Source organism: Oncorhynchus masou, chromosome 9 (assembly GCF_036934945.1).
Source record: "Oncorhynchus masou masou isolate Uvic2021 chromosome 9, UVic_Omas_1.1, whole genome shotgun sequence".
In the NCBI taxonomy this organism is placed as follows: domain Eukaryota; kingdom Metazoa; phylum Chordata; class Actinopteri; order Salmoniformes; family Salmonidae; genus Oncorhynchus; species Oncorhynchus masou.
The window spans coordinates 63,221,971-63,247,713 of record NC_088220.1 but is presented as its reverse complement, the minus strand read 5'-3'; the positions used below and the strand labels follow the sequence as shown (position 1 = coordinate 63,247,713).

Below are 25,743 nucleotides of genomic sequence, written 5' to 3'. Positions count from 1 at the left end.
AATGGTTGCAATCGTTTTTTCCAGCATTCATTTTCCCCATATGGGATTTTAGAAACACTTAAAATCAGGGCTGTGTTTTGTGGATGCTTAGCCTGGCGTGAGGTTAATAACCATGTAAATCTCTCTATACTAGACAGTTTACTCACCATCTCAGCCTGTTTGGAGGCTTTCCAACGTAAGATCAAGCCAGTGATCGCACCCTTTTCCCTGTATAGTGCACTATTTTTGACCAGGGCCTATATGGTTCCGTTCATAAGTAGTGCACTATGTAGAGAATAGGGTGCCCTTTGGGATGAAACCAGTGTTATAATTAAGCACATCATATCAAACGGACTCATGCCTATGACACACACAGCTGAAGAGACAAGATTGACTCTTAATGTGTCTCTCATACCTGTGCCATGCTTTGATAGTGACCCTTCCACATCAAAAATCTTAAACAATCTATGAACACTTGAGGATTGAACGATCCATGTGTCTTGAATTGCATTTACTATAGCAGTGGCCTCCTTTAGTTAGCCTTAAAGAAACTTTCACTGTTCATGTGTTGTGTAAAAGTACCTTACTATGAAACGAAACAAACCACGTGTTTTTGTAAATGAAAACAAAAGTTTACTAATCCAATTGATGAGGACTAATCCTAAAAGCACAATGAGAGCCACTGATAATGTGCTCAAGATTTAAAGTGTCGTACTTGTTTGCTTCATTTGACTGACGAGTCTGTTAGTAGGCTCACACTGTAGTGGCAGTCCTAAACATAGTTTTGTCTAACTAAATACTGGGTAAATAAAGCTACCAAACCAGTTAGACATCCTGGGACTGTGTGTTGTATCATGCTAACCTCACCAGTGAGAAAAGACAAAACCTTACTGCACGACAGCTCCCCAATGACCTCCTCCTGCAATCTCACTCCAATACTTTTGGTAGAGCATTATATTAGCTACACAAGCTTAGGAAGCTAAATAAACTCAGCAAAAAAAAATGTCCTCTCACTGTAAGCGTTTATTTTCAGCAAACTTAACATGTGTATGAACATAATAAGATTCAACAACTGAGACAAACTGAACAAGTTCCACAGACATGTGACTAACATAAATTGAATAATGTGTCCCTGAACAAAAGGGGATGTCAAAATTAAAAGTAACAGTCAGTATCTGGTGTGGCCACCAGCTGCATTAAGTACTGCAGTGCAGTATCTCCTCCTCATGGACTGCACCAGATTTGCCAGTTCTTGCTGTGAGATGTTACCCCACTCTTCCACCAAGGCACCTGTCTGACATTTCTTGGGGGAATGGCCCTAGCCCTCACCCTCCGATCCAACAGATCCCAGATGTGCTCAATGGGATTGCGATCCGGGCCATTCGCTGGCCATGGCAGAACACTGACATTCCTGTCTTGCAGGAAATCACTCACAGAACGAGCATTGGTGATATTGTCATGCTGGAGGGTCGATGACAACAAGCTCAGTCCGATGATGCTGTGACACACCGCACCAGACCATGACGGATTCTCCACCTCCAAATCGATCCCTTGCTCCAGAGTACAGGCCTCGGTGTAACGCTCATTCCTTCAACGATAAACACGAAGGAACGCACAATCCAGGAACGCACAATACCTCCATCAGTGCTCAGACTGTCCGCAATAGGCCGAGAGAGGGTCGACTAAGGGCTTGTAGGACATTCCCCCAAGATGGAGAGATTGTGCGTTCCTGGTGTAACTCGGGCAGTTGTTACTGCCATCCTGTACCTGTCCCGCAGGTGTCATTTTCGGATGTACCCATCCTGTGCAGGTGTTGTTACACGTGGTCTGCCACTGCAAGGACGGTCAACTGTCTGTCCTGTCTCCCTGTAGCGCTGTCTTAGGCGTCTCACAATACGGACATTGCAATTTATTGCCCTGGCCACATCTGCAGTCCTCATGCCTCCTTAAAGCATGCCTAAGGCACGTTCACGCAGATGAGCAGGGACCCTGGGCATCTTTCTTTTGGTGTTTTGTAGAGTCAGTAGAAAGGCCTCTTTACTGTCCTAAGTTTTCATAACTGTGACTTTAATTGCCTACCGTCTGTAAGCTGTTAGTGTCTTAATGACTGTTCCACAGGTGCATGTTCATTAATTGTTCATGGTTCACTGAACAAGCAGTGTTAAAAACCTTTACAACGAAGATCTGTGAAGTTATTTGGATTTTTACGAATTATCTTTGAAAGACAGGGTCCTGAAAAAGGGACATTTCTTTTTTTGCTGAGTTTAGCTTCTAAAATGGAATGATTTGCATTTGTTCCATAAATTGTGCCATTAATAAGGTACCAACATTTACACAATACTATATGAAAAACACAACATTAAAAGTTAATACAAACTGACTTGAGACAGAGCAACTGAAACTATTTAAGATGTGCAGGGATCCTCTAAAGGCTTAGTAAAGGACAGGCCACTGGAAGAGGTTATTCAGGAGAGGCTAGTCGTCCTTCACCATGTGCCACTGTTTCTCTCCTGACAGCTAACGAGGGGCTGGATGGTGGTGGAAGGGTTTACAGAGCTGTATCATCTGGGGACACGGCTCCTCAACAAAGCTGAGAAAAAGAAGAGTAAACAGAGAAGCCATCAACGTATCACTTATATTAGCACTAAAGACAGACAAGAATATACCATCTTACCCAATGCATGCATGTGTACAGTTACATGCAATAAGGGGTCTGAGTCTTGTAAAAGGTTTCAGGACAGGTATTGAATTATTTCCCTCTTGTATTTTAGATATAGATACACCCACATTTCTTCTTGGTTACTTCACAATGCAGTAGGTGTGGTGGCACAAGAATGTTTTGAATGCCCACACACTGCCATTGTCTACCATGGATTTAGTCATACTGTATCTGGACTAATGTACTACTCATATACTGATAAAATAACAAAAGCCATGGAAGTCAAATGTGGGTGAAATGACCTGTGTGAGGGCACTCTGGCTACTGTGTTGGCGTTTCACTACCACATGGTAAGCAGCCAGGTCCGAGTTACACTGGAACAGGACTGGAACTTGGGTCTCTTCCAAAAATTAGAGACGTCTCTCTTACATTCTGATCAGATTTTATGTTCAATTTAATCTTTCCTAAATCTGTATATATTTTCAATGGGAGGGTTGCATTTTAATAGATATTGGGTGCGTCCCATTTGGTACCCTATTTCCATTATAGTGCAGTACTAGTGATTAGTGCACTACAAAGGGAATAGGGTGCCATTTGCGAAACCATCATTGTTTTAAAGCAGAGGAATTGCTAGCTTGTTTGCTTTTCCTTATGAGAGGGAGCGTAACTCACAGGTTGGATAATACATTCTCTTGTTGAGGTTGGGGAAATATTTACATTACATGAAGATCCATACACTGCATGCAAGCAAACTGAAATCAATAACTATAAATGTGCACTATGTACAGTAAATAGTGAAATGTGAGTAAATGATTACTGGTGTAAATGGATACAGACATTCAACCTAACCAACCCTCTGCCTGGTTTTGTGGACATGGCACAGAGGAAGCCTATTATCAGAGACACTGGTTTGTTACATACAGGTTTATAAACAGAGCTAACCCCAGCTCATCTCCCCAATGCCTAACGAGCTAAGCATGACAGGGAGGCAGGCCCCTGTTGTTCATTTTATTGCTTATGGAGAGCAGGGCACAACTGATTGCCTCATCCACGTTAATGAGCCTCTGTTACTACAGACCCTGAGGCGATGGAGACACAAAAAGCCAAACATGGGGCTTGGTGGTCACTTTTGAATTAACTGACTGTGAAAAAGCTACAGGAAAATCTGCATGGTGGGGTTAGCTAATTATCAAGCTATTAACAAATAGGCTCTTTCAGACCTTCTGTTCTACAAGGAAAAAAACATGGATCTCTGTCAGCATCATCTAAGGGAGCTTGTCTCAAGTTTCACATTTGACTTCTGTTTGATTTCACCACAAACAGTATGTGCTACTGGCAATTTCACATACTTTTGTTTAACAAAAAGGTAATAGGAAAAATATTATGTTTCACTGCCAGCAGACTGTTGCCATGACAACAGGCCACCGTCACAGTGAACGGGTGGCTCTCGTCGAGCTGCACTGCTTTCGGTATCCCAGAATCCACCTCTTTTCTTCCGAGGCGGCCATGGGCCCCCTTTCTCCAGATATACTCCTCCCCTTCTACACCAAGATAGAGTGAAGAGAATAGTTACATTCTTCAGCGCACACCCCAGGATTCATGAATCTGCACAATCCTTAACAGACAGCCCTCTCTTCTCCCTCGTCTTACCTGCCCTCTCTTCCCCTCCCTACTCCTGCCATGCCAGCATAATGGCTCTATCCCTGGGAGAGCAGAGCTGAACAAAGCCAGCCCTAAACAATGAGGTGACTGTGCCTGCAATCTCCCTATGGGAGGTCATGCTGATCATTGACACATTCTGACATGCATTCTCCACAACTTTCTACCCTTTGGAAAATGTCTAATACACATATGTTAAAGCATTTGCTGAAAGCACATCTCCATAGACATTACAGAAACCGATTGGTACAGTGTTCAATTAGCTCTTCTAATAAAGTGCATTATCTAACATCCAAAGTTTACTGAGGACATCACATTTCTCCAATACATTATTTAAATTGAAAATGTCCGCTTAAAGCATATTCCCTGATTGCTAATGCCCCCTACACACCTGATCCAATGGCTAGAATGAAGGCTTTCCCACAGGCTGCCATGGTGATGCCCTGTAGGCCCAGGAAGGGCACACGACTGGTCCGACGGGAGCTACAGCCCAACTGACCATGCTGGTTACTACCAAATGTGAAACACTGACCCTCCTCTGGACACACGGAACAGGGGAATTAAATGTGAGAAGAAGATTGTTATTTTGTATTGTCAAAAGACACATAGAAGCACAAGCATCCTATAGTAGATAATACTATATATTACAATACATCTAGATGTTTTACTATTTAGGCATGACATGGGGGGGATGTTACGTCCTTGCAGCTTATAGGAACTTTGGGTTTCTAATTACAATGGGTTCAGGAACTGCATGGTGACGTGTCAGGTGAAGACCCAATATAATTTAACCTCTGACAGCAACAGAGTGGGCTGTTCCAATATAAATGTAAACAACCTTGTCCATGTTCAGCGGTGCTGATTGGACAAGACTGAACGTGTGGACTTCTTCAATCTGGTCACAGGGGGCTGGCTCCTTTGCAGCGTTGATCTTATCCAACCACAGGTTGTTGAACCTAACCAAGCACATTTAGAGGAGCCACAATTGTTTTCATGGCAACACATTTATAGGCTTAAATGTAAATGATAATGGGGAGCCAAATTCTGATCTTTTGCTCAATTATTGGCATACAAAAGATCTGATCTGATTGGTCCAAACCCAATTATTGGAAAACTAACAGAAGTGGACTGCCTGTATAAACACAGCCTTAGAAGAAAATATCAATCTACTATTCTGGTCAATTAATTAAAAGTAATGTTTGAAAAGGGAAACATTGATATCTTAAAAGTAAACTAGATTCAGTTGACCTTATCAGCTGAAATGTGTTTTCTACAATTTCACACTACAAAAGTGTAAGGAGGAAATGCTGTGTCATGTTCTGTAAGAATTCATTGAGGGGGAGTTTCTTGTTCTGTGTTCAAGGCAGAGAAAATATTCAGTATGGAGTAGAGTGAGTAAGAGAGTTAGGGAGGGCAGGAAGTAGGTAAACCACATGTATCTGGGCAGTGCTGTCTCCACTCAGCATCACACTATGCCCTGCTATAGCACTCAGGCCTGGATTCAAATACTATCTGAAATCTTTCAAATACTATGACGGTAAGCTTTAACCTGTCTGTAGTGACAGATAGGCAAGGTTAGCAGTTTTGAGAATATTATATTGGTCCATTAAACCAGGCAAACTCAATTAAGCACAGATCAAGTATTTTAAATGATTTCAAATAGTATTTGAACCCAGATGAGATAGCACTGTGCTCATTCTCCTAAACCTCGCTCTAATAGAACACTGCTTCCTGCGCATGAGGACTTCTGGTAGATGGGTTAACTATCAGAGAGAGTGTTTGTCACTGTAAGAGAATGCTGCATCACTGGATATTGGCCCAGAAGAAAATGGCATCCACCACCTCTATAAACCCATGCGTTAGTTTAACACAAAAAAGCATGTCAATGAAGAGCTATGCCAGTGCTTAAGCAAGCAGGGTGTTGGTGCAGTGGTAATAAAGGGCATGTTTCGCCATTAACGTGAGCGCTGCTCTTTCGTGAGTTGTTAATGAAAAGGATTGATCGCATTAATAGTAACCTCTGTGGAATGCCAGTACAATTTCACAGCACTTTCATCCAATGACTGAATATGTTCATTATGTTGTTACTACATTCCAGGGGAATGTTTATCCTAATGAATGCACAATATTTAGGCTAGAAAACAAGCATCTGTTCAGAAGAGGAAATTGATTTTAAATGTGGACTAGTTTGTTACATGCATTGTAGCTCATATCTTGATCCTACTAGTGGATTTCTGCTTACTGGTTAATTGGAACTCAAATATTCTACTAAGTAGCCTATAAGAGAAGGTAACTTTACCCGATGCTGCCACAGGCCAGAATGCTGTTATGGGTGCTGATAACCATGGAGCAATCCACTCCACACAGCACCCCGTGGGCCTCAAACTCCCCTGGCACACACACCTGCTGGGGAGAGTTGTGGGAGTCCTGGATGCCCAGCCCCAGGCGACCTGCCACAGAGGGGAACAGATAGGGAGCATGAGGGTGCAGAAAGCAAAACATTCTGTTAGAATGCCAAGCTCTCCCACAGCCACTGCTGACATAATCAAAGAAGACAGAGAGTGATTGACGACCCCCAAAATAAACGTGCTCATTTACCATTGTCACCTCTTCCCCAGAAGAATATTTCTCAGTCATTGGTCACAGCAAGCACATGGGAAGCATCACATGACACCTGGACCAGCTCGTATCCGAGTAAGGCCTCCACGATCTTGGGCTGGGCATAAATACATATAGAGAAATAATATCAAGCTTTCCCCCAGAACGACTGACAACGTTTATAACAAACCTCAAAATCATAGACATTTACCTGTGTTACATCATTAAAATTCCCCATGTCCGAGACAGCCATTGCTTCCGCTTCCAAATGTCATAATAACACCTCGTTCTGCAAATTGAAAATAAATAGAGGAGATTATAGGTACGATGAGCTGATCGGTGTGGCTAATGCACAGTGTGTGTTTTAATCCCTAACAAGGGAATACTAATCTGCTCCACCACAGTGACAAATGGTGATAAGGGAGCAGGAAATAGAGCTGGGACTTTAATCCTGTGTTATCTGCTTTTGGTATTGGACTAATGACAGCTCACTCAAGACTATGACTGTGACTAACGGTGTATCCCAGTTAGAGAAAGTATACCTACTAAACGCCAGGTCAGCAGTGTGGAGATTACATTCTGTAGGGGAGGACAAACACTGATGAATGTTCTGTAAAAGAGGTGATTACATCCACACTTCCAAGTGCAGCTTACATTCCAATGCTGCTCCAGTGCTTTATGATAGTGCTATATACTGCAGTGTGTGTGTGCGGTAGCAAAAACACACAGTGAATAAATATTGATTTCCTATAGTGAAGCTCCCCTACTGAGGCTGACCTGACACAGATGCTGTGCCCCCCAGCAGGAAACAATAAGCGATGGTGTACATCCCAAATGGCACCCTATTCCCTATATAGTGCACTACTTTGACCAGAGCCCTATGGGCCCTTAGTGCACTACTTTTGACCAGTGCCCTATTGACCTTGGTCAAAATTAGTGCACTATATAGGGAATAGGTTGCCAGTTGAGATGCTATTATGGCCTGTACCTGTCATGCAGGTGGTGAAGAGATCCCCACAGGACACAGACTTGATGGTGACTCCAGACTGTCCCTCCAGGAAGCGAGAGCTGAACTGCAGCTGCATCTGTTCTACTGCACCAGGCAGAGTGGGCTCACCAGATCCTACTGACATCGCCGGGCACTGTACCATTAGGATGTGGTTAGGAAATGTGTGAATACTGCTGATACTAAAGACTATCCAGATAACACTCTCATATCGTTAAAAACAAAATCCTTCATCTTGTAACCATTCTAATGCATAATCTGAGGGTATTAAAGTGGCAGCTAGTAGCTTAGATGGTTAAGGGCAATATTTATCTATGAAACCTAACTGAGGTTGACAAGGCTAATTCAGACAGAGAAGGGATCAAGAAATCCAATCTGACCTCCTAGGTGATGAGTCAGCCTGACTTGGTGACGCCCATCTTCTGTATGCGTCCCAGGGCCACCTGCAGCACCTCTGTGTTGAGCATGGGCAGACGCAGGGATGCCACTGCCCCATGTGTACACTGATGACAGCGGGAGGGAGTGCAATTTTCCTGTTCCCATCTGTCCATCTAGTACAGGACAAAACATTATACTAAAGGGTGTTAATTATTACAGAACCGGTTCAATCATAGATGTGGCAGGAATGTCACTGACCTCTGAATGACCTTGTGCCGGTCATTCGCCCTCCCGGTTTACCATGACCTCCTGACTGCACGGTGGACAGTGGTTTCTCAATTATGGACCAGAAATCAAAATGTACTTGAATATTATATACATACACTTCCATCAATGGTAATGTATGTATACATGAGATAAATTGTTGTTTTCTTACGATGAGTCTGGTGACTAGAAGCTAAAGGCTTTGGCTATGTCCAAAATGGCATCCTATTCCCTATATAGTGAATGTATAGGGAATAGTGTGCCATTTGGGATAGACTTTTGTGGCATTCACTACCTGCACATTTTGACGTTGCCTATATCAGTGAAGCGGTTGAGCAGGGGTTTGATGCAAACAGGTTGGGCCATGATCTCATTGAGCTGTGAGCGTTTGGATGGGTCCTGGTTGAGCATGTTCATTATGAACTTCCTGAGTTCTGGACGGTACCGGTCTGAGATGGGGGCAAAGGTACCACTCATGATCTTCAACACTAGGGCAGGTAGGTTCTGTAAAATAAGGAAGAGTGAGTAAGCCCAAGGAGAGGAATTAAATATTAAAACAATGCTAATGCCTTGATTTCTTTATGGGTTTACTTTTGGACCAGTAAGCTTTATGCATCATCCAACAAATTAAATACATTTTACATGGAGATGGAAAGATACGTGCTTCAAAAACTAACGTGAGATATGATTCACTTCAATGCTATTTTTGGATCTTTTGGATCCTGTGCAAGGACAGTTTCTGAAATTGTAATGGCAATGTACAAAGTGCATTTGAAAGAAATGTGTACAGCAGTCTCAAAAGCTCCCGAGGCTGGCTAGCTCATATAGAACACAGCCCAGGACCCAGATATCACTCTTCTGATTATAGGGCTTTCCATCACACAGCTCCGGAGAGATGCAGCATGGGGCCCCCACCACCTGAATGGAAATAAAACAAAGGATAAACTCTACTGCCAGTGCTGCCTATGACTATGCTTATCATCAGCGTACACATTTTGCTGTTACTATGTAGTCAGGTGACCAATGCTAGATCATGTCCACTCATAGTGTAGGCTTTGCACTTGCTGACAAGGATTTTGGAGATTCCAAAGTCGCCTATTTTGACAATCATTTGATGCTTGTCAAGCAGAATGTTCTGGGTCTTCAGCTTGCGGTGTAGGATGGATTTGTTGTGCACATGGTACAGGGCCAGCAAGATCTGGACTAAGAACTACAGGATGATGTCCTCATCCAGCAAGGAGTTACAGTGCTTCTGAATGTAGTCGGCTAGGGCTCCATCTACAGTAAGAAAGCAGGAAAATAATAGTTACAGTAGAATAGATCATGCTCTCAGGCCACCGAGTTTTATAACATAATGCAGTGCCCCATATCATATATCTCCTGAAGCTTTATAACAGAGACTGACATCTGATGAGACCTCATGGGGAACATCTGACAAGCAAAACATATGACACCCTATGTTACAGCAATTTGTGTGTTATGTAACAAACGATTGTGTGTGTGTGTGTGTGTGTGGGGGGGGGGGGGAGGTAATGTGACAGTACCTGGTGCATATTCCATAGCGATCATCAGAGCCTTGTCCTCCAGGAAGTTCTCATAGTACTCTATGATGTTGGGATGGTTGAGCAGCTTTAGCACCTGGCACAAGTTCTGGGCGTTGAGGCGTTCATCACTGAACATCTACTCTACTGGGATCTCCTTCAGGATCACAAAGGCCCCGTCACTGCGCATGCGACACAGGTGCACTATCCTGTCACACATGACATGGGAAGGTGGAGAATGAGTAGCGTGGTGAAGAGTTGGGAAAGTGTGTTCTGGTGTAGGCTATCCCCTTACAGTGGGCCTACTTGCTTGCATGCTCTTGTACATTATTGCTACTGATATGGATGCTTAAATCAAATCCAATTGTATTTGTCATGTGTTTGGCAGATGTTATTGAAAATTGCTATGTAATGTGAAATCTGTGAATGTATTGTAAAGTTTTTAAAATTGTATAAACTGCCTTAATTTTGCTGGACCCCAGGAAGATGAGGTAATAAATACGAATGCATTCATGCATGTGGGCATTAGAACTAGAATTTGACAATTTATATAATGGGCAAATAACATTACATATCACAGTTAGTTATGACTAAAAAGACAACACAGTAGCTTTGCACTCGTCATGTACTAGTATTGTACAATATTGATTAGGGCAGCGATAGAAATACAATGAGCGCATAATTCGAATTCTATGAGCGCGGGACATTTAAAGATGGGCGCGCCTGAACCAATGTACATGCTTTCCGTGATTAAAATTTGACAGGAAGAGAAATTTAACATCATAAAGTATTGTAAACACCCTGGGTTTATACGCGCGGAAATCGACTCTGCCGCTCTAGCATGCTTTTGCGGCACAGTCGATAGCGCGCCGGACCACGGGCTAGAAGGTCGAGGGTTTGTGACCTGTTCCCTGCCTGTTTCATTACACGTGTCAGAAGTGATCGGACCTTGCATCCACGACAGTGCGTGTGCTTGGCCGGTGAGCGCGTTCCTGTAAGACGCAGAGTCGCAAGCTATCGCGAGGACGCTCTCTTTGAAGGGAGTGAGTAGTGTAAGGACCCTGGCTTTTTAAGCGGGAAATCGACTCTGCCGCTCGAGCATGCTTTTGCGGTACAGTCGATAGCGCACACGACCTCGGGGTCGAGGGTTCGATACCTGCTCCTTGCTGTTTCACTACAGTATGAATAGGAGTACAGTGCCTTAGCAATGTAGTTTCATCAAGAAGTTCAAAGTACATTCTTTCGGATTACCCAAAAGCTCCTCTTCCGACCACTTTCATACTTCTCCATCTCTGTAAAGACGAGGCTATAAAAAAACATCCAAAGTCGTCTCCAGGTAACACTTCCTCTGCTCCTACAGAGATCAACTAGGGACAAAAGGCACGCAAGTCTGAAAGCGAGCTTCTTCTGTTTTCCTTGAGCCTGAGTCAAGGGCTATTTGTGGTCACACAAAGGCTTTTTGTTGTAGGCTATTATTGAATGCTCCTTCATATAATTTTACTAAATTAGACATTGTCATCATAAATACTGTTGTGTGTGTGTGAGTGAGTGTTAATTCCCATATTATCTCTCTCCTAGGTAGGGCTGTAGATAACAGTGTCTAGACGGCATGTAATTATGGAGCGCCTTCCCTTTGGCTGAGGTAAGCAGGCAGCAGGCAAGCTTTGCTCCTGTCCCTTCTGCTTCCGTCTCTGCTCTAATGCAGGCCATAACAAACATATTGTATTCTCTCTGACAAGGCCTTGTCAGGTCTGTAATGCGCTGGTTACACATCACAGCGCTCATTTGAAGCAGCAAATGTTCTGCTTATTCTCAGGTACATCTTCCAACACCACATGCTGATCTGAAAATCATTGTAATCAATGTCTGTTTACACTGTTTGTTGACCTTGCTGAACTGAAATGTGCACTCTCTCTCACACTACCTGGACCTGTTGGGTGACATATTTGACCTGCTGGGTGACATATTTTGTTTTGAGTTGTGTGCTATCACTGGGGGTGTTTGTGTGTGTGTCACTGGATGGATGGATGTCAATGTCCAGGAATGCACTATCTGAAGGTGTAGTGTAGGGTGCACACCGAAACTACGGACGTTAAATCACTAGTATGTACCTGAGTGGGAAGATAAGAACAACTGAAACTGCTTGACTGGTTGTAAATCAATCTGTAGAGATCATCACATTTATGAGATCTCATGAGATGAGAGACACCTCATAAAAGTGCCAGGAATCAATGGGTGGAATTCAGAATCAAATCCAAAATATGTTATTACCTAACATCCACTTCCCACTGCAGATTGTTTGCTAGATGTGGAAAGTAGAGAGGGTAGTTACATTTCAAATGTTACATATTCCCTACAAAGTGTACTACTGTACTTCTGACCAGGGGCCATATCTCTGGTCAATTTAAATGTATTTAATTGAACCTTTATTTAACTAGGCAAGTCAGTTAAGAACAAACTCTTATTTACAATGACGGCCTACCCCGGCCAAACCTGGGCCCATTGTGCGCCGCACTATGGGACTCCCAATCACAGCCTGATGTGATACAGCCTGGATTTTAACCAGGGACTGTAGTGATAGCCTCTTTGCACTAAGATGCAGTGCCTTAGACCTCTGCGCCACTCTGGAGCCCAAAAGCAGTGCAGTATGTAGGGAAAAGGGTGCCATTTAGAACTCAGCCAGTGCCTGTCTCGTTAGTGGTTCAGGTCTATAATGAGGATGACTTGCTGACCCAGACAATGTGTGGTTTACCTACATCTTTGTCTACATGATAGAGGTGCAGTGTTCTTATCCGCTGTGTTCATGGTGGTATGACTCTATTCACAGCAGTGAAGTGAGGGCTCTATTGAGTTGGTTTAGCTCTTATGTGTGTGTTCATGGAGTGATGGGTTTCTGTTGATTTCAGTCAACAACATTGTTACAACCTAAACACCTTTCTTTCTCAGTCTGTTAACAAAAGAAACCGTCATTCATTAACAGGCAGAGAAATATGTGTCACGTTTGTTTCCATCAGCTCACCCATGACTTAAAGTACAAACATAACAACCCTTTGCTCATCGGAACTCCATTTGTGAAATCAATTGACGTTCACTGAGTACCTTTTATGTGGCATTCCTTGATTTTAATGCTATCATTTAAATTTCTTCATTGATTTTTATACAGGCCTTCTTTCTGTACATCAAATAAAGAGATATGCACACACTACATTAGGCACCGACTACACGTTTTCCGTGGTAAATCTGGCAGTGTGTAATCTAGTTTCCGCCAGCTGTGCATTCGGATGAATCTTCCCCATCCTCCACTGAAACAGGCTTATTTGTGTTTGTCTATTAAAATGCACTAACGACCCTCAGAAATAAATGAACCCTTCAATTTTTCACTTCATTGGCTGTTCAAAATCTCCATTGTACTTTTTCTTTGTGACACTAGGGGATGCGTCCCAAATTACACGCTTTTTTTCTATAATATTGCACAAATTTTGACCAGAACCCTATGGGTTAGTGCACTGTATAGGGAACAGGGTGACATTTGGGACACACCCTAGAATCAATACAGCCAAATGAGCACTGAACCAGGCACTAAGATTCCATTCAGCCGCACCACATGATATTAGGATTGGAACACCTACTTTGGACAGACACAAAGAGGTATTTCTTCCATTAGCCTCTACAAGAAAGCCAATCACAGCGCATTTCCACTGAGGATTTACCCCAGTGTTTTTTTACCCAAAGGGCTCAGACTTTTCTGTTTCCATCTATGGGGGCATGCTCTGACTTAGGCCCAAAGTCAGGCCACTGGTACTTTTCAGCTGGTATTTACAGAACAATGGCTAACTGAATTTAAACACCTCACAAAGCAACATTCTTGTGATGCAGAGGGTGTTAATTCTGCTCGCCAAGTCTTTAGTGTCACACTCCTAATGGAAACACATTTACACTATAGCTGACATTAACATAAAACACTGGTGACCCACTAGTGTGGGGGTAAGTCTACATGGAAAAGCACCAACATGAATTAGGGCCTTTTATATATATATATATCCCATTTAGCAGACGCTTTTGTCCAAAGCGACTTACAAGTCGGCTGGGGCCACTACTTTTACATATGGGTGGCCCCAGCGGGAATCGAACCCACGACGCTTGGCGTTGCAAGCGCCATGCTCTACCGACTGAGCCACACAGGACACGAGTGTCAACAAAGGTAACCTATCTGCTTCTTTTAAGAATTCAGATTCATAAGATGGTATGCAAAATAGGTGTTATGTCACATCCCATGACAGAAACAGCCCTAGAGGAGGGTGATAGACCTATCATGGGTGATGGACAGACATGCTGCCTTTCGACTGTAACACTAGTGTATACAATCGGATGTTATACTAGGGAAATTGTGTTTCCATACCTAGAGCTGACAGTGAGGACTGTGAGGATCAAAAACCTATGCATAAGCAAAGCTGCTTTGTGAGAAGGTGTTAAAGTTTATTTTTTATTTTACCTTTATTTAACTAGGCAAGTCAGTTAAGAACAAATTCTTATTTACAATTTTAATTTCACCTTTATTTAACCAGGTAGGCCAGTTGAGAACAAGTTCTCATTTACACCTGCAATCTGGCCAAGATAAAGCAAAGCAGTGTGACAAAAACAACAACACAGAGTTACACGTCAACAAACATAGTCAATAACACAATAGAAAAATCTATGTAAAGTGTGTGCAAATGTAGAAGAGTAGGGAGATAGGCAATAAATAGGCCATAGAGGCGAAATAATTACAATTTAGCATTAACACTGGAGTGATAGATGTGCAGATGATGATGTGCAAGTAGAGATACTGGGGTGCAAAAGGGCAAGAGGGTAAGTAATAATATGGGGATGAGGTAGTTGGGTGTGCTATTTACAGATTCGCTGTACCTGTACACAGCAGTAAGCTGCTCCGACAGCTGATGCTTAAAGTTAGAGAGGGAGATATAAATCTCCAGCTTCAGTGATTTTTGCAATTCGTTCCAGTCATTGGCAGCAGAGAACTGGAAGGAAAGGCTGCCGAAGGAAGTGTTGGCTTCAGTAGCATGCCGTGGTTCTGGGGCCTGGGCCTTCAGTGAAGTCCTACACAGTCCCACCCGAATTAATCCACCTCTTATTACCATCATTATGATGCCATGGCTCTAGACACTATACATTTAGACAGAAACGCAGTATAACCAGGCATTGCGTCACCTTGAAATTGACATTTGTATTCAGAGAATTGCAGGGGAAGAGTACAATACCTTTTCCTTGTGCAGCTTCGTTGCCCTGTGCGCTTGTTCGTTGAGCTGTAGATCCACTCGGGTGTCCCCAAAAGTTTTCAAAAGCACCATTGTTTGTAAGTGCCCAACCGTACTTTGGTGTCTCGTTGCTGCCTTGGTTAGACAACTCAGGTTTTCCAAAGCCAGTGTGGCTCCAAACACCAAATCGATCACTTGCAAATAATAGGCATTCCCAGCAGTACAGTTTGCAGTGCTTCTCGGAGCCTGTCTTTGTAGCGTTGGCTTTGTAGCGTCGGCGTCTACCTCTCCTGACAATGTCTAACTTTTCTTGAAAAGTTTGTCTTGAGAATGGCGTTATAATTATATCCTCGACCAAATCGATATCTTCTCCTTCCGCCATTGTGGATTGAAAAAACAGCTTAGTAGCACGCAAATTAATTTGTTTATCAATTTCAGTTTCCTAGTTCTGAGACCTGCCCATATAGGACCTGCCTCTCAATATTGGTAATCCAATCAAAAGACGTGCAGGCACTATGCCTGCTAGCTGGCTCCTGTGTAACACTGGAGCCAGCCAGCAGGCGTACAATAGCCAACTCTAAAGCTGATTGGTTGACACTAAATTTTCATTTCCATTCACTTTAAGCTACAAGCGCCCGCATTGTTGATTCTGAAGGCCCGAGGGCAGATTTTAGACCCCTGGCAACACATGATGGCTGAATATGATTGGATAAAATATCTAACATAAAGACCAGCCCTCCAAATCTCAACCTGGGGCTGGAAGCAGTGCAACGCTATGAAATGAAGAGTGTAACTCTTATTCTGGGGAATAATTTAATACATATTTGTGGGAAAATATATTTAAAAACAATTATATTCTGATGATGTTTAGGCCAGCAGAGAAGGCCTTGCTGGCCCTGACGGCCCACCACTGGTTGGCTTTGGGGATGACCAGTGAAATATACCTGCTGGAGCACGTTCTACGGGTGGGTGTTGCTATAGTGATCAGTGACCTGAGATAATGTGGGGCTTTACCTAGCAAAGACTTATAGATGACCTGGAGCCAGTGGGTTTGGCGGCGAATATGTAGTGAGAGCCAGTCAACGAGAGCATACAGGTCGCAGTGGTGGGTAGTATATGGGGCTTTGGTGACAAAACAGATGGCACTGTGATAGACTGCATCCAATTTGTTGAGTAGAGTGTTGGAGGCTATTTTGTAAATGACATCGAAGCAAGGATCGGTAGGATAGTCAGTTTTATAAGGGTATGTATGGCAGCATGAGTGAAGGAGGCTTTGTTACGAAATAGAAAGCCGATTCTATATTTAATTTGGGATTGGAGATGCTTGATGTGAGTCTGGAAGGAGAGTTTACAGTCTATCCAGACACCTAGGTATTTGTAGTTGTCCACATATACTAGGTCAGAACCGTCTAGAGTAGTGATGCTCGTTGCAGCAATCGGTTGAAGAGCATGCACTTAGTTTTACTAGCATTTAAAAGCAGTTGGAGGCCACGGAAGGAGTGTTGTATGGCGTTGAATCTTGTTTGGAGGTTTGTTAACCTAGTGTCCAAAGAAGGGCCAGATGTATACAGAATGGTATCGTCTGCTTAGTGTTGGATCAGAGAATCACCAGCAGCAAGAGCAACATCATTGATATATACAGAGAAATGAGTCAGCCCGAGAATTGAACCCTATGGCACCCCCATAGAGACTGCCAGAGGTCCGGACAACAGGCCCTTCGATTTGACACACTGAACTCTATCTGAGAAGTAGTTGGTGAACCAGTCATTTGAGAAGCAAAGGCTATCGAGTCTGCCGATAAGAATGCGGTGATTGACAGAGTCGAAAACCTTGGCCAGGTCGATGAAGACGGCTGCACAGTACTGTCTTTTATCGATGGCGGTTATGATATCGTTTAGGACCTTGAGCGTGGCTGAGGTGCACTCATGACCAGCTCGGAAACCAGATTGCATAGTGGAGAAGGTACGGTGGGATTCGAAATGGTCGGTGATCTGTTTGTTAACTTAGCTTTCGAAGATTTTAGAAAGGCAGGGCGGGATGGATATAGGTCTATAGCAGTTTGGGTCTAGAGTGTCTCCCCCTTTGAAGAGGGGGATGACCGCGGCAGCTTTCCCATCTTCGGGGATCTCAGACGATACGAAACAGAGGTTGAATAGTCTAGTAATAGGAGTTGCGACAATTTCGTTTTTAATTTTAGAAAGAGAGGGTCCAAATTGTCTAGCCCAGCTGATTTGTAGGGATCCAGACTTTACAGCTCTTTCAGAATGTCAGCTCTCTGGATTTCGGTGAAGGAGAAGCGAGGGGGGGCGGGCTTGGGAATTTTGCTGCAGGGGGCATGAGATGTTGGCCCGGGGTAGTGGTAGCCAGGTGGAAAGCATGGCCAGCCGTAGAAAAATGCTTATTGAAATTCTGGATTATCTTAGATTTATAGGTGGTGGCAGTGTTTCCTATCCTCATTGCAGTGGGCAGCTGGGAAGTGGTGCTCTTATTCTCCATGGACTTTAGTGTCCCAAAACCTTTTGGAATTAGTACTACAGGAAATACATTTCTGTTTGAAAAAGCTAGCCTTATCTTTCCTAACTGACTGAGTATATCGGTTCCTGACTTTCCTGAAAAGTTGCATATCGCGGGGGCTATTCGATGCTAATGTAGAATGCCACTGGATGTTTTTGTGTTCGTCAAGGGCAGTCAAGTCTGGGGTGAACCAAGGGCTATATCTGTTCTTAGTTCTACATTTTTTTAAATGGGGCATGCTTATTTAAGATGGTGAGGAAAGCACTTTTGAAGAGCAACCAGGCATCCTCTACTGACGGGATTAGGTCAATATCCTTCCAGGATATGCGGGCCAGGTCGATTAGAAAGGCCTGCTCACTGAAGTGTTTTAGGGAGCGTTTGACAGTGATGAGGGGTGTTTGTTTGACCGTGGACCCATTTCGTTACGCAGGCAATAAGCCAGTGACCGCTGAGATCCTAGTTAAAGACAGCAGAAGTGTCTTTAGAGGGCAAGTTGGTCAGGATGATATCTAAGAGGTGCCCATGGTTACGGATTTAGGGTTGTACCTGGTAGGTTCCTTGATAATTTGTGTGAGATTGAGGGCATCTAGCTTAGATTGGAGGACGGCCGGGATGTTAAGCATGTCCCAGTTTAGGTCACCTAACAGTACGAACTCTGAATATAGATGGGGGGCAATCAATTCACATATGGTGTCCAGGGCACAGCTGGGGGTTGAGGGGGGTCTATAGCAAGAGGCAACAGTGAGAGACTCATTTCTGGAAAGGTGAATTTTTAAAAGTAGAAGCTCGAATTGTTTGGGCACAGACCTGGATAGCCTGCAGAGTTCTGCCAGACTATCTCTGCAGTAGATTGCAACTCCGCCCCTTTGGCAGTTCTATCTTGTTGGGAAATGTTATAGTTAGGGATGGACATTTCAAGATTTTTGGTGGCCTTCCTAAGCCAGGATTCAGACACTGCTAGGACATCCGGGTTGGCACCTGGGGAATGGGAGTGGTGCTGGGGGCTGCAGGGCCTGGGTTAAACTCTACATCATCAGAGGAACAGAGGAGGAGTAGGATAAGGGTACGACTAAAGACTATAAGAACTGGTTGTCTAGTGCGTTCGGAACAGAGAGTGAAATTGCCCATATTTCTTGGCGTGGAAGAATAGATTCAAGGCACAGACAAGGGTATGGTAGGATGTGAGTACAGTGGAGGTAAACCTAGGCATTGAGTGACTATGAGAGAGGTTTTGTCTCTAGAGGCACCATTTACGCCAGGTGAAGTCACTGCATGAGCGAGGGGTGGAACAAAAGGGCTAGCTAAGGAATTTTGAGCAGGGCAGGAGGCTCTACAGTGAAATAAGACAATCACTAACCAAAACAGCAATAGACTAGGCATATTGACATTAGGGAGAGGCATGTGTAGCCGAGTGATCATAGGGTCCAGTGAGTAGCTAGGCGAGCTGGAGACATGGTGATTCAGACAGCTAGCAGGCCGGGGCTAGCAGGCTAACAGGCCTCAGGATGACATCGCAACAGGAGAGCCTGTTGAAACCCCCTCGAATGGCTACGTCGGCAGACCAGTCGTGATGGATCGGCGGGGCTCCGTGTCGGCAGCAAAGGATCCAGGCCAATTGACAAAAGAGGTATTAAAACCCAGGAATTTTCTGATGGATATTTGAAAATATGCGGATATGCGGAATATGCGGAAATATTTGGATATGCGGGAGATGGGCCTAGCTCCAGGTAGAGAAAAAGCAGTCCAATATGCTCTGGGTTGATATCATGCTGTGCAGACTGGCAGGAATTGACCGGGCTGAGGCTGGCTGATGTCCTAGTTAACGGTGATGACCACTAGCAGTGGCTAACTGACTACTAGCTAGTAGCTAGTTAGCTGGCTAGCTGCTGATTGGGGTTCCGGTTCTAAAGTATAAAAAACTAGCAGATTCATACCACATTGGGTGAGGCAGGTTGCAGGAGAGTATGTTGAGACTTTTATTATTTGTATATTAGATTTTTAATATATACTAAATATATATGAAGAAAACGATTATCCGTGGGACGGGACAAGATAGCACAAAGACATCTGACTGCTACACCATCTTGGATGTTCAGTGACGGCCTAACCCGGACGAAGCTGAGCCAATTGTGCACCGCCCTATGGGACTCCCAATCACAGATGGTTGTGATACAGGCTAGAATCAAACCAGGGTCTGTAATGACACCTCTAGAACTGAGATGCAGTGCCTTAGACTGCTGCACCACTCAGGAGCCCCTGTTAAGTAAATGAAAGCTGAAAAGTTCCAGTGGCCTGGCTTTGGCTTCAAGTCAGAGCAGGTCTGCCGGAGCCATGGCCCAGTGAGACACGAGTGCTGGCCTGCGTAGATGGAAAAAGAAAAGTGTGAGCCTTTTGGGTTTCTTGTGTTCTTAATTCTATTTCTTGTATGTTTATGTTCTACTTTACTTCATAGCACTACTCTTATTGATTACTGCATCGCTGTAAAATAGCATGCAAGAAAGGCATTTCACTCTACATGTGCATGTGACATTAAAACTTTAAACATAAGCCGATTAAATTAAAATGTTATTCATCACATACTTCGTGACTGACAGTGAAATGCTAACTTACAGCCCCTTCGCTTCCCAAAAATGCAGAGAGAAAGAAAATGGAGAAATAATAGAAAAGTACACAATGAGTAGCGATAACAGGGTAAATCCTGTATGGAAATGCGCCAACAGACAGCCAGCACCGGTAGGTTTCGGTGATACTATCAGTGTGAGATCTGCCCTGAGCAATACTGCAGTTCTCGCTGTGTGAAGGCTGATGACAAAGGGAGTGTGCTGAAGCAGGAAACTCAAGCATCAGGTTACACGGCTGCTCACACTTGAAAAGACACCTTATTACTAAGACCTGCATTTTATTGTTTTAAGAACAAATTCTTATTTACAATGACAGCCCAGCCAAACCCTGACGACACTGGGCCAATTGTGCAACACCCTATGGGACTCCAAATCACAGCTGGTTGTGATACAGGCTGGAATTGAACCATGGTCTGTAGTGACATGTCTAGCACTGAGATGCAGTGCCTTAGACCACTGCGCCTCTCGGGAACCCAAGTATGGGGAACACAATCACTATAATGAAATATGTGGACCAATAGGCATTAAGACACTTAAAAATCAGACCCACAGCATGTCATAGCCAACTTAACATACACATAGGTTATGCTAATACATTGTATGTCTTAGGCCTATATACAGTATATAGATATCAAAGAAAATTCTCAAATGAATATGCAACCATTTAAACAACTGCATTAGCATGAGAAGCAAGAACATATTTTACTTACTAATCTAAAAGTGTATATTTTCCTTCCAAAAACATTTCTTCCCCGCTGGAATCAAAACTGAGTCCTCATCCATTCATTCATGGGTCACTCTCCCATTATCTGCAATAATCTCATCCAAATTTGTATACTTGGACTTCGATTTAGCTTTTCCACTCTTAGTAGCCATGTTTTACTTTATCAGTTTTGAGAAAAGTTTGTAGAAGAGAAGGAACTGCTGTGTAACGTAAACTACCGTGCTTCCTGTTTACTTTCACCTGAGAATGTACACTGTTGAGCACAGCTCTAGCATGATGGCTGTTTGTCGTACAAAGGGCGTTCACATACTGCTGGAAAGCCCAGCTCATTGGTTATCTAGCTAGCTATGTTTCAAAACGATAGGTGCTCATTGGACCAAGACACTGTCAATCAAGTGAACACCGCTCGTCTCAGTGGTGCATAATGATGGCTGACCTTCATGGGCTAATTGACATGTTGCCAATACATAATGTAGAATGATGAAACACGTTTGGTTGCCATCTAGAGTGTCTGAATTGCCCCCTAACCAACAATATAGTTTACAAAAATACAAATAAGAAATAAAAGTAACAAGTAACTAAAGAGCAGCAGTAAAATAACAATAGCGAGACTATATACAGAGGGGTACAGAGTCAATATGCGGGGGCACCGGTTAGTTGAGGTAATATGTACATGTAGGTAGAGTTACTAAAGTGACAATGCATAGATGATAACAACAGAGAGTAGCAGCGGTGTAAAGGGGGGGTGGGGCAATGCAAATAGTCTGGGTGGCCATTTGATTAGATGTTCAGGAGTCTTATGGCTTGGGGTTAGACGTTGTTTAAAAGCCTCTTGGACCTAGACTTGTATCTCCGGTACCGCTTGCCGTGCGGTAGGAGAGAGAACAGTCTATGACTAGGGTGACTGAAGTCTTTAACAATTTTTAGGGCCTTCCTAACACCGCCTGGTATAGAGGTCATGGATGGCAGTAAGCTTGTCCCCAGTGGTGTACTGGGCCGTACGCACTACCCTCTGTAATGCCTTGCGGTCGGAGGCCGAGCAGTTGCCATACCAGACAGTGATGCAACCAGTCAGGATGCTCTCAATGGTGCAGCTGTAGAATCTTTTGAGGATCTGAGGACCCATGCCAAATCTTTTCATTCTCCTGAGGGGGAATAGGTTTTGTCCTGCCCTCTTCATGACTCTCTTGGTGTGCTTGGACCATGTTAGTTTGTTGGAGATGTGGACACCAAGGAACTTGAAACTCTCAACCTGCTCCACTACATCCCCGTCAATGAGAATGGGGGCGTGCTCGGTCCTCTCTTTCCTGTAGTCCACAATCATCTCCTTTGTCTTGATCACGTTGAGTGAGAGGTTGTTATCCTGGCATCACACGGCCAGGTATCTGACCTCCTCCCTATACGCTGTCTCGTCGTTGTTGGTGATCAGGTCTACCACTGTTGTGTCGTCTGCAAACTTAACGACGGTGTTGGAGTCGTGCCTGGCCGTGCAGTCATGAGTGAACAGTAAGTACAGGAGGGGACTGAGCACGCACCCGAGGGACCCCTGTGTTGAGGATCAGCATGGCAGATGTGTTGTTACCTACCCTTACCACCTGGGGGCGGCCCGTCAGGAAGTCCAGGATCTAGTTGCAGAGGGAGGTGTTTCGTCCCAAGGTCCTTAGCTTATTGATGAGCTTTGATGGCACTATGGTGTTGAATGCTGCCCTGTAGTCAATGAATAACATTCTCACATATATACAGCCAGATAATCTGTAATATGTTTCCTGACTGCCATTTCACATTCCTGCACTACGAATACTGACCCAGTACATTCTGTCCTTAGATCCTTTGAATCATCTTTGTAAATGGACACAAAATCCTGATACACAGTATTCAGGTGGCTATTAAACAAATCAGATGGATCAACACCCTCTTTCTGTAGTCTTTACAACACTTCTAGATCAACTACTGGAGGCGGGAGTAGCTATGGTGGTTTTACAGGAATATCTACTGTTGAACTAAACTCCATTCCATACAGTCCCCTCGCCTGAGTATTACCCACCCACCCAAAGCTTGTGTTCTGTCCTCGCTCATGTTCCCAGCATGTCTGTAAAATCCTTTTTGCAGGAAGAGACACCGCATGTCTGTAACGCCGTTCGTCTGTTGAAGGAGAAGCGGACCAAAATGCAGCATGGTAGTTACTCATGTTCTTTAATGAAAAATGACTTGACATTAAAAAAATTAACAATACAAAACAACAAACGGACCGTGAAAACCTATACAGCCTATCTGGTGAATACAAACACAGAGACAGGAACAATCACCCACGAAACACTCAAAGAATATGGCTGCCTAAATATGGTTCCCAATCAGAGACAACGATAATCACCTGACTCTGATTGAGAACCGCCTCAGGCAGCCATAGACTACGCTAGACACCCCACAAAACCCCAAGACAAAAACACACCACAATAACCCATGTCACACCCTGGCCTGACCAAATAAATGAAGATAAACATAATATATTTCAACCAGGGCGTGACAATGTCACTGTAGATTGACCCAATAATTCATTGCCAGCTGATGTCTCCTAATCAGCAATGGCATACCCTCCATCTCCACCAGTAGTGCAGCCAATGGGGAGGTCTGAAACACCTCACTACATATTCTGAGTCCTGGCCCCTGTATGACATCTAGCCTTTCCAATGAGGTCTGGGCTGCAGAACCATACGCTATACTGCCATAGTCTACCTAAGATCAGATCAATGCAACATACATGGTCTTCAATGAGGAACGCCCAGCCCCCCACTCCTTCCCCGTTAGACATCACATCACATTTAGCACCTTCTTACACCACTCTCTCGATGTGTTCTGCCCAGAACAGTCTAGTGTCAAAATATACCTCAAAGAACCTGAAGGTCCCCACCCTCTCCAAGTTTCTCCCATATAAACTCAAGCATACCTCACCTTCCTCCTGGTAAACAACACTGAGTTCTCTTGAGAACATGAAATTGCCACCACTCTACTTAATCAATTGCTTCCTGTACCTTCCTGACTTTGAGCATGTTGTGGGCACCACAGTACCTTACTTCTATCCTGGCCCTGCGCTACATTACTGGAGCCTGTATTAAGTATGGTGGGGGTCGATTAATCCCATCCGGGCGCCCGTGTAGGCTTGTTATGCATTGTCTGAAAGTTCATTTGCATGCGATTTGGAACCGCCAAACCGGGCTGACTCCCGGGTGTGAGCCAGATGCCCATTTCAAAACCCACGGGGAAGTCGTCTCAAAACAAAAGTGATGTAATTAAACACTTGTACAAATTACTATTGTTTTGTTCCCATGCAAAATGGATTGCTTTTGATAAAAACGCATTGACTTCTCAATTCGAACATTTATTTTGCCTTGTTGACAAAATTACAGAGAGGCGCAGATTAGGCCTACTGTTCGATTGGAGAAGGGCACGCATCCCTCCCCATTTTCACCCGATAACATGACGGCCTATGCCCGGTGCCCCACTGCTCAGTATAATCGAATCCGTCCTGTCATTCAAAGTAAAGTTTCTGCATGAATGTGTGCAGTTAGTGAGTGTGTCCGATCCAATGGACACGTTGTGCAACAACCACAAAGCAGCCGCTCATCCATGAAGTTGACTGAGGACAGGTGTGGGGTTGCCTCATCAGACAGACACACAGTAGACCTTGATCAAACAAGATGAACAAAAACATAACTGCATTGTTGTATTACATGCCCTTTTTTTGAAGTAAAAGTGGATAACAACACTTAATTATACCTGTCAAAAGGATTCCTCAAAGCCTAAAAGCTCTAAAAGTGAGTTTAAAAAAATATTTGTCCTGTAGACATATGCATGAAGTGCCCCCAAGTGGTTCATTTCTGAATTTATCCATGTTCAGCAGCATCCTCTTCACAATGCAACAACTTCCCTTCAAACTTTGCGTCACTTGTGGGTTTGCTGTCACTTGGGCCCGTATAACGCTTATCAATGTAATGACCTAATACACTCGTTCAAATTTCGTTTAAATTGAATAATATGAAATTGGTTTCAACTTCTTACTGGTTTTCAATTTTACGAGTGGATCAGTATGTCTATATATATATTTTCTTTTACAAAACACACACAAACATCCACAACATCACCCGCCCAGACCCACCTGCTCACACCCCCATCTCCAGCGCCTGCATCACTTTCCGCCACATGGCCCATGCCCTTTCAAAATGTAGATAATAAAACATTTGACCTTTCCATTGTGTTAACAATGGAGGATTGGTTGAGTTCCAGATTTTAAGTATTCGTTTTTTCAAGATGAACGAAGAAAAAAGTATCCGCCCATAATTTTTTGATTTCATAGCATTCCCAGAAAGCATGGATTATTGAGTCATTGTTAGTTTGGCACTGAAGGAATGACTGCCGTTGTGCTGTAGAATTTGTAAGTTTGTCTCTTGTGTAATAAATTATATACATTAGTTTACACTGGATTAAGCGTACATGTATGTTAACTGTACTTTCTTTAGTTATGTTCCAACATTCCCTCCATTTTATGCC

General features: G+C 43.7%; 1 pseudogene; it reads right to left on the bottom strand.

Moving 5' to 3' along the window:
• Positions 1-984: 984 nt before the first annotated feature.
• On the bottom strand, positions 985-25,404 carry LOC135545063 (serine/threonine-protein kinase Nek8-like; annotated as a pseudogene).
• Between the last annotated feature and the right edge of the window lie 339 nt (positions 25,405-25,743).